The sequence below is a fragment of the Pteropus alecto genome, unplaced genomic scaffold (genome assembly GCF_000325575.1).
Source record: "Pteropus alecto unplaced genomic scaffold, ASM32557v1 scaffold101, whole genome shotgun sequence".
Classification (NCBI taxonomy): domain Eukaryota; kingdom Metazoa; phylum Chordata; class Mammalia; order Chiroptera; family Pteropodidae; genus Pteropus; species Pteropus alecto.
In genome coordinates, this window is record NW_006432945.1 from 4,116,783 (window position 1) to 4,127,368 (window position 10,586).

At 39.4% G+C, this 10,586-nt stretch overlaps 1 protein-coding gene and 1 long non-coding RNA gene across 4 annotated transcripts in view; both read left to right on the forward strand.

Moving 5' to 3' along the window:
• The window catches only part of RPS6KC1 (ribosomal protein S6 kinase C1), a 222,337-nt gene that overhangs the window by 133,457 nt on the left and 78,294 nt on the right, over window positions 1-10,586 (forward strand). The window lies entirely within an intron of this gene.
• LOC112476437 overlaps window positions 9,335-10,586 on the forward strand; it is a 7,687-nt gene continuing 6,435 nt past the window's right edge. The window contains exon 1 of the long non-coding RNA XR_003045089.1: window positions 9,335-9,618. This is a non-coding gene — a long non-coding RNA (uncharacterized LOC112476437). The remainder of the gene's footprint in view (window positions 9,619-10,586) is intronic.

Here is a 10,586-nt window from a genome sequence, read left to right on the forward strand (position 1 = left end):
TTAGATAATTTAGGGTTAGAATGGAGAATAAATTGGAGAGAGCAATACAGGCAGAAAGATCAGAAGTTATTGCAGAAATTCAGGGAAGATACAAAGTCCTGAGTTAAGGCGGTAGAACACAAAGGTAATTGTCCTCTCGTCCATGTCTCTCAAGTGTACGGAGGAGAATTTCCCTGTCAAATAATTGCTTTTTTGCTTTCTTGAAGCCAGTTAATACTAGGAGTTTATGGATTTGTTGTTCGTAAAATCACCCACAGGAATCACCAAAGAGACAAATCAGGATTGCTTATACACTTTCCCCCATTGGTTGATAATGATATTTACTGTTCAGATCTTAAAACTTCTGGGTCCCAACTCACTTTCTTTGATCATTTTGTGACACTTCTTCCCATATTTTGCCTTTTTTTTTTTAAGAGTCAAAAGGAAAGTTTATCAGAAAAGGGGTAACACTCCACAGAGTGTGGTCTCCTCTCAGAGGCAGAGAGAGGGACAGTGAGAGACAAAGAGAGAGTAAAGGCACCGAGAGGGCCCCTATATTTTGCCCTTAAGTAGTTGATCTGCTTTCTCTTTGGATGGTTTTCTGCTCTCGCTCTTAGCAGGCAGTGCACCCTGCTGGGTGGTGGTTCTCTGCACCAGGCCTCTCACATGCATTTTGTTTAGCTCAGTGGTTCTCAAAACATGGTCCCGATCTGGGTCAAGAGGATAAGGTGATTTTTACTGTTCTTGCGCCTTTTCTTTAAGTTTGCAATTATTATCAGATAAAAACGTTTTGGAGACATGAAAAAACAAGTGATCCTCAGACCATCCTTATTAGCATCTCCTCAAAACCTGTCAGAAGAAATGCAAATTCTTGAACCCTATCTCAGGTCTACTGAATCAGAACAGAGGGCCTGCTCAGAAGCCTGCTTTTACAAGTTCTTCCAGGTGATTCTGATGCACGATCGTTTGAGAACCATTGGCTTAGTTTAACATCAGCTTGTCGCCTCTGCCTTTTTGAACATAAGCATCTTTCCCTGCGGTATGTGTTTTGAGTTTGAAGACAATTCCCAACACTCAGCGTGTTTCCCAGGAGGCTGGCCCACAGGGTCCTTGGATCAGTGGAAACAAGGCACAGGAAAAGACAGATAATGAGGAGGAAGACGAAGGGAAAGGGCAAGGGGAAAAGCCAGCTGGGTAAAGAGAATCAGGAGGTGGGCAAAAGGAGGAGCACATGGGGGGCGTGATTCTGTCAGTTCTCTAGAGTCAAATGACCCACCCTCTATCGACAGCTTCTGTTATCTCAAATCTGTTTTAGAAATAGAATAAATATCAAGTTTTAATTACAGCTTTCTTGATTACTTGTATATTGTTGGGTTTTTGTTTTTTAAGCAGAACAATAGTGGACATTTAGTATCGGGTCCCTGCCTTATTCAAAATCTAAATGTAAAGACTAAAACTTAGCAAAGACACCAGAATGTTCTCATTTTAGTCTGATGTGTGCTGGATCTGTTTAGTATTCTGTTTAGAACTGAGGCACTCAGCTAGGAATGCTGTCTGGGTAAACTTAGCTTTGCCTGTTGAAAATGGGCATCAAGCTTCACAAGAGTAAAGTGAAATGTATTAGATGCTCCCTGAAGGTAAAGCGTGTGTGTGACGGTGCAAGGGATGTGGGTGACCCGCTGTCTTCTTATTTCTTACTTTAAGACTTGTTTCTAAGGGTTATTAGATGAGATTATCAGTGAAATATGTTTTGACCAAGTATACATTTGCCCTCTCGGCATCTACAAACTGGATGACTGTATGTTTTCGGCAGGTGGGATTATTGTCAGCAGCTTTTCCTCTGTCTCTATGTTCTTGCTACGTCTGGACTCAACCTCAATAATAATGTACTGTCTTTTTAAAAAAATGACTTTATTGCTTAAACCACCATCAGTAAGACATGCTTTGCACAATATTTTCTAATGGTAGGCAGAGGTTCCCACGAACACTCCCACTTCCTGCTGGTGAATGACCCTTGGGGCTCTTCCCCCAGCCTTCTGACTGCAGAGGCCAGGATCTTTTTCACCGTGCATTCTGTCTCTCATTCTCTTGCTCCTGTAACCTGTCTTTCAAGTGGACGTCCCTGAGCAACTCTTGACAAACGTGATATGGGTAAAGGATGCTGGGGTAGAATTTGATATTTTGAGAAAGAACTGCTGCCTGCTTTTTATTCTCTCACTTCTTACGTCAAACCCTAAACTTCTTTCAGTTTGAGCCACCCCTCCCGGGCCATACGTCCACCTAATATGACTCTAGCAGGACCTGAAGCTTCGCTCAGGCCTCTGTATATCTTAGTATCAAAAGTCACTTGAAGGCACAGGGCTTCCTTTTGCCTGCACCCTGTTCCTTTGACAAAAACACCCCTGATCACACTTCTCCTGAGTGTAAGGATTTCCTTGAGACCGCTGGTCTGGATCTCACCCTCGCCATTTAGTTGGACTTCCTGGCACTGGTAAATCTTGGCACCCAGAAAGCAGCAAGTGACAGCCATCCTTATGTTGCCACTGTCTGTCCCTCCGCTGCAGATTTAAGCTCTATCCAGTTGCTTATCTCCACTGTGGGCGATCATGGTTTGAGGGAGAGGAGGAGAGAGTGGTTGCTGCCTGCTGCAGCTGTCTCCTTTTGAATCAATCACCCCCACTCCCCAGGTGCCAACACAGCTCGCCGGGTTTAGAATGCTCCCCATCTCTACCTCTCCCGCCCATTGCAGCGCTGGTAGCAGCTTTCCAACGAGTCTTTTGTTGTGGAAGCTCTAAATCCATGGTAGGGAAATTACCAGGAGACTCTTGCACAGTCTGCCCTCCCTCCCCTTGCTCCGTCTCTTTCTTTCCTTCCTTTGTCTCCTTCCGTAGCTCGGGTCAGAATCCCTAGCCAGACTGAGAACATGGTTGCTATTCCAGGACCCAGATGCCAATATGTGGCAGCATCTGGCTTATTGGCAAGCGTCGCCAGCAGTTGTGCTGGCTGCTTCTAGGCCTGTCATGTGGCTGAGCCTGCTAATGGGGGTCCTGTCACAAAACGGAGTTTCTTTGAGAATATGGTTTCAACCAAGTTGCCCACCAGAAAACAATGAGCTGCACCGGGAAGACATGAATTATTGGGCAGGGTGACTGCAGACCGTAGCTTTGATGCTGATCTTGGACCTGTTTTGCAAAGATCCGTTTTTCATGTTGTTGGAGTCTGCCCTGGTAACCTTACCTTCTTGTGCTGTTAATGTTTCAGGTGCCTTAAGGCATGGAGCTCCTTGAAAGAGAAACACAAATCACTAAAAACGTTGAGATAAAATCCTGCTCCTCAGAGGCGCCTGTTTGGCACGGGGAGAGCATGATAACAGCTTGCTTTAGAAAGGTGACATTTCTGCTGAAGGCTGAATAATAAAAAATGCATTTTAAAAACTCAGCTCTTCCCTGTCTTCTGATGGTTGACTTTTGGAGAGAAGGCCATTTCTTCAACGTGAAGGGTCTTTTTGGGACTAGCCTCTCCAAGCCCCCAAACATGGACATATTAACTCGTCATCACTGATGAAGCTGAGGAGCTTTTAAAATTAATTACCACATAATAGGGCTGTTAGTACTTTCTTCAAGGTGCAAAAGAATATGCGCTCAGAATGTCAAGCTCCTCGAGGCACTGAGGGAGCAGAGATGGTCTAAGAACACACAGGTCCAGCCCCCAGGGTGCGGGTCACTGGCGACCAGGTTACGTATGCTTACATCATTTTCTTTCTTCTCCATAACCTATACAGTAGAATAGGGCAGGCCATATGCTCTGTGTTTTACAAATGGAGGAATTCAAGTCCCAAGAAGTTGACTTGCCCCGGTTCACGTGGCAAGCTAATAAGAACTGTGACCTGAAACTAGGTAGTATAGTCCTGCTTCGCGGAGCGTGTGCGTGTTAGGAGCTTATAACCTACGAATCTAAGGGCCGGAACTGTGTTTTCAACTTTTTTCAAATCTGCCCCCAATTAGCAACCTCCACTCATGACCCACTTTCCACACGTCTCTGTCCTAAACACACACACACACAAATATATTCATATGCATACATATATATGTATGTGTATATATAAATATAAATACAGGAGCTCTTTCCAAACAAGGCTAAGTTCTTTCTGTGACAGGCTGAAGGAAGGAATCAAGGAAAAGTACATAGCAAAAATTAGCTGGACTTGAAAGATGGTGATGATCCTGGGAGGGTGACAGTGGAGATGGGCAGTAGCATACTGCCCACGGAACCCCACATGAAAACACAGAGCAACTAAATTGCAAAATCAAAAATTCATAAATTACATTTACAGCAAAACTAGGTGACAAGCTACCGCAAATCTCAAAATGCAAACGGGGGCGGAGGGAAGGGCAAAATACCAATAACCACAAGACTTGTGTGAGATGAGCATCCTTTTGGGAGACAGAAAGAAGCAACGGTGTAGCTTCTGATTGAATCTGAGAACAGGAGAGCCCCAAAATAGCCAACTGGCGCACTGAAACTCAGTGGGCCAATTTGAGAACAGCGGCGGAAGGTGAAGGCGCTTCGCCTGCTCTAACACCTGGGAAGTGCAAAGAGCTTTCAATAAGAAGGATTAAAGGCGCCAGCCCTTTGAACTCTAGAAATTGACCTGCCAGAACTGCCTTCTAGGACAGGGCCTTACCCTGAGGAGAAATTGCTGGGAATGGAATCAAAATTGAGCAGGGTAAGGACAAGAGAAAGGCCCAGTTCAAAGGAAGGGAAGAGCAGCCAGGAAATCTCAGAAAGCAAGCTCTCATACTTTTTTTTTTTTTTGAATACTTCACAAAAACAACAGAAGAGGGAGCTCTGTGAAGTTAGAGCCTTTTAAAATTCAACCTGCTTTATTCTCAGTTTAGGAAAACTCATTTTACATAAAAATGTACAGAAAAGAATCATCAAGTCCCATACAAAATTATTATAAGAAAAAATGGAATTAAGAATATAATAATATCCTGGTAGATAATAAAAGCATTCCAGAAAGATGCGCTCACAAAACAGATCAAAACGAATTTACTGTTTCAAAATGAACTGAAAGACATTAAGAAAATTAAGACATGAAAGAACAACATAAGTCACAATTAGAAAACTCAGAAAATGAGGTGACAATTCAGGAAAGAATTTTAAAAATCGACAAAATTTCAGAAATGAAGACATTTTAAACTAGGAAGAACAAAAGAATGAACAAACAACATATAATGCCTTAAGAAAAATATGAGGCAAAAAGAAGATACTTAAAACGTTTTTTTAAATTAAGACAGTGTAGTTTCAGGTTCACCACAAAACTGAAGGGAAGGTACAGAGGTTTCCCATAGACCCTCTTGCCCCCTCCCCCCATACAATCTTCCCCTCTATCAACATCCCCCACCAGGGTGGTATGTATGTTACAACTGATGAACCTACTTTGATATCTATCACCTGACGTCCATAGTTTGCGTAATGGTTCACTCTTGGTGATGTGCGTTCTATGGATTTGGACAAACGTATGATGACCTGTAACCATCGTTATAGTAGCATGCAGAGTGTTTTCACTGCCCCTAAACTCCTCTGTGCAGTGCCTGTTCATCCCTTCCTACTCCCCATGTCACCACACGCACCTGTCATTTTGCTGTTTCCATTGTTTTGCTTTTTTTTAGAATGTCATATGGTTGGAATCACACACGTAGCCTTTTTAAATTGTCATCTTTCACTTAGTAACTTGGATTTAAACTTGCTCCATGTCTTCATGGCTTGATAGCTCCTTTCTTTTTAGCACTGAATAATCTTCCATTGTCTGGATGTACCACAGCTCACTCAAGGACATCTTGGTTGCTTCCGAGTTTTGGTAGTTATGAATAAGGCTGCTATAACTATCCATGCATAGGCTTCTGTGTAGACAGCAGTTTTTAACTCATTTGGATAAATACTAAGGTGCACAATTGCTGGATTGCATGGTAAAACTATGTTTAGTTTGGTAAGAAATTGTTAAACTGTCTTCTAAAGCAGCTGTGTCCTTTTGCATTGCTGTGAGCAATGAATGAGAGTTCCTGTTGCTCCACATCCTCCTCAGCATTCGGTGTTGTCAGTGGTCCAGATTTTGGCCGTTCTAGTAGGTGTGTAGTGAGTAATATCTCGTTTCTATTTTTGCATTAACCTGATGACATATGATGTGGAACATCTTTTCATGTTTATTTACCATCTCTATCTCTCCTTTGGTGAGGTGCCTGTTAAGGTCTTTGGCCCATTTTTAAATTAGGTCGTTTATTTTTTCTTGTTGTTTTATGAGTTCCTTGTATATACTGGATAACAGCCCTTTCTCAGATATTCTTTTGCACATTTTCTCCCAGTCGGTGGCTTGTCTTATCCTCTTGTCTTATCCTCATTACATTTCACAGAGCAGAAGTTTTAAATTTTAATGAGGTTCAGCTTATCAATTCCTTCTTTCATGAATCATGCTTTTGGTATTGTATCTAAAAAGTCATTGCCATAACCAAATTTAGCTAGCTTTTCCTCCTATGTTGTCTTCTAGGAGATTTATAGTTTTTTATTTTATATTTAGGTCTGTGATCTATTTTAAGTTAATTTCTGAGAAAGGTGTACGGTTGGTGTCTACATTTTTTTTTTTCTTTCACATGCGGATGTCCACTTGTTCCGGTGGATTTAATTTGCTCTTTTCTTTTTTTCTATTTTCCTAAGATGGAAACTTAAGTGACTGGTTTTAGATCTTCTTTTCACATCTTTCTTCTTTTCAGATGTATTTTTCAATGCTATAAATTTCTAAGCACTTTTGCTGCATTCCACAAATTTTGAATAATTGTATTTTTATTTAGTTCAAAATATTTTAAAATTACTCTTGAATGTCTTCTTTAATCCATGGGTTATTTAGAAGTGTTTTGTTTGTTTATTTAATATCCATGTATTTTGGCATTTTCCAGTTGCCTTTCTGTTACTGATTTCTACTGTAGTTTAAAAGTCGACATTGTATGATTTCTATTCTTTTAATTTTCTTAAGATGTGTTTTATTGTCCAGAATATGGTCTGTCTTAGTGAATATTCCATGCAAGCTTGAGAAGAATGTATATTCTGCTGCTGTTGGAAGAAACAATCTAGAAATGTTTATTATATCCAATTGATTGATGGCGTTGTTGAATTCAGCTATGTCCTTACTGATTTTCTGCCTGCTGGATCTGCCCATTTCTCATAGAAGGATGATGAATTCTCCAAACATGTTAGCGGATTTTCTTTTTTTCTTTGCAAGTCTATTAGTTTTTGTTGTTGTTGTTGTTGTTTTTGTTTGTTTTTGCCTCATGTAGTTTGATGTTCTGTTGTTAGGCATAGGCTCATTAAAGATTTTTATGTCTTCTTGGAAAATTAGTATAACTACTTTCTTTTAATTAGTGTTAGTTAGCCTGGTGTATTTTTTCCATTTACTCAGTTTTAATCTATATGTGTCTTTATGTTTTTTGTAGACAACATATAGTTGGTTCTTGTTTTTTGATTGACTCTGATAATTGTCTTTTAATTGATGCATTTATACCATTGACATTCAGAGTGACTATTGATATAATTGGGCTAATATCAAACATATTTATTACTGTTTTCTATTTGTTCCCCTTGTTCTTTATTCCTATTTTTGTCTTTCACTCTTTTTCTGCCTTTTGTGGTTTTAATTCAGCATTTTATATGATTTGATTTTCTCTCCTTCTTAACATATTAGTTATACTTTTTTAAAAACCTTTTTTAGTGGTAACCTTACAGTTTGCAATATACACCTACAATTAATTCAAGTCCACTTTCAGATAACATTGTAATGCTTCACAGGTAAGGTGAATATGTTACAATAACAAAATAATCCAAATTTCTTCCTTCTGTCCCTTTCATTATTACTGTCATTCATTACACTTATATATAAGTATACATAAGCATACATAAGCATATATATCCCTAAGCACCTTTCATTGAATACATCGTTGGTATTATTTTGAACAAAATATTGTCAGATCAATTAAGAATGAGAAACTAAAGCTTTTATTTTACCTTCACTTATTCCTTCTTTGATGTTCTTTGTTACTTTATGTGGATCTGAATTTCTGGCCTGTATTATTTTCCTTTTTTTTCTAAAGATCTTGTTTAAAATTTCTTGCAAGATAGGTTTACTGGCAACAAATTTCCTCAATTTTTGTTTGGGAAAGTTTTTTCTCCTTCACTTTTGAATGTTAATTTCTCAGAACACAAATTTTAGGTCTTTTTTTTTTTCCTTTCAACACTTTAAATATTTTACTCCACTCTCTCCTTGCTTCCATGATTTCTGAGAAGCAATCAGGTGTGATTCTTATCTTTGTTCCTCTATAGATAAAGTATTTTTTACCTCAAGCTTCTTTTGGAATTTATCTTTGATTTTCTGTAGTTTAAAATGATATGCTTAGGTGTAGTTGTTGTTGTTGTTTCAAGTTTTTTTCCTCTGGATCTGTGGTTGATATCTGACATTATTTTGGGGAAATTCTCAGTCATGATTTTTTTTCAAATATTATCTCTGTTTCCTTCTTTCTTCTCCTCTTGGTATATCCATTACACATAAATATAATTTACGTGTTTTGCAGTTATCCCGCAGTCTTTGGATATTCTATTCTGTTATTTTCAATCTTTGATCTCTTTGCTTTTTGATTTCACAGATTCTATTGAAATATCCTCTAGGTCAGAAAGACTACTCACTCATGTCCAGTCTACTAATACATCCATCAAAGGTATTCTTCATTTCTGTTATAGATAGCAATTTTTTTTTTAATCTCTAGCATTTCTTTTTGTTCTTTCTTAGAATTTCCATCTTCTGCTTACATTGCCCATCTGTTCTTGCGTGCTGTCTACTTTATCCATTAGAGTCCTCAGCATATTAATCATAATTTTAAATTCCCAGTCTGATAATTCCAACATCCTTGCCTTGTTTGGTTCTGTGCCTGCTCTGTGTCTTTAAATTTTGTGGGGTTTTTTTTTTGTTTGTTTGTTTTTTGTTTTTGCCTTTTGGTATTCCTTGTAATTTATTCTTTATGGAACATAAAGAATAATGTGCTGGGTAAAATGACCTGCCGTAAATAGGCCTTTAGTAATGTGGTGGTGAGGTGTGGGTAAAGGGAAAGTGTTCTATAGTCCTTTGATTATGTCTCACTCTTTTAGTGAGACTGTGAACTTCACAAGAGTTTCTTCAACCCCCTTAGGTAGGACAGGATGGCTAGAGTGGCCTAGAGTTGAGTATTTCCCTTCCCTGGATCACTTAGGCTCTGGTAACACCCCAGCAGATTAACTAGTTTCCTTTGAGGGCAGGTCTTGAGAAGAACAGAGTGCTCACAAATATTTCAAAATGTCTTCCCCTCCCTTACAGGAAGCACAGAAGCCTGAGGGGATTTTTCTCCAGTATTGACTGTGGGAACCTGATGGAGCCCCTGGAGGCAAATATCACAATATTGTGGGCCTCCCTCATGACTGAGTTCCCTGGAGTTTTTAACTCTCTGATTTGTCACTGAGTCTCTGTCAATTTGTCAGTCACAGTTCAGGTTTTTATTCCATGGCCTTGGTTCCCACAGCATTTTCTCTGTTCGAAGAAGCCAGGACTCCCTCTTCCCTCAGGTAAGCCATGACTTCCTGGATTCTCCTGTCACTCTGGGGGCAGTGGTTTGCCTTGTGTCCTCTCCTCTCTCTTATAAATTCAAGAAGAGGGTTTTTTTTTTGTTTTTTTTTTTTGTTTTTTTTCAATCTGTTCAGAACATTACTTGCTGTTGGGATGGAGTGGTGACATCCAAGCTCCTTACATGCAGAACTGGAAATTACAAGTCAGAAAACTTTTAAAAATAAAAAAAAAATTAAGAAAGAGTGAAAGAAATAAAAAGGAGTCAAGACAAAGTGCCAAATATTGGAGTAGGCAAAGAAGATTGAACACGCATTTGGTAGGAAATCACAAAGAAAATCAAAGCAAGGCAACTGTACTATAAAAATAATTCAAGAAAACTTTTCTGAGGTAAATATTGAAGCTACAAAAAGAAAAAGCATACTGCATATTGACAGTATGACTAACACCAAGAAAAGGAAAAAATCCAGATGCTTTGAGCACCTAGAAGAAAAAGTATATATGACTTATGAGGCAAAAAATTAGTTTATCATTACACTTCTCAATAGCAGTGCTTTATTAGGGGAGGGAGAATGAAACAACATTTAAAAGAAGGAAAGAAAGTGAGCCAAGGATTTCATACCCAACAAAGCTTAACTTTCATATAAAGGGTACAGATAGTTATCAACATGCAAGTCTTCAAGGGAGTGTTGTTTCCATGAGCTCTTCCTGAGAAATGTAGTAGAGTAGGGACTGTAGATGACTGAAGCTGTGAGAAAGATACCAGCATAAGAACTTAAGCATTAAATAATAGTTTCTGTAGAACTAGGGCTAAAGGAGGGCCAAAGGGAAGAGCATCGTGTATAATGGCTGTGTGCTCTGACGGTGTTGATGTAGTAGAACTATTCTCTCTCTCTCTCTCTCTCTCTCTCTCTCTCCCCCCCCCCCCCCCCCCCCCCCCCCCCCACTCCCCGCCCCCCCCACGTCACCC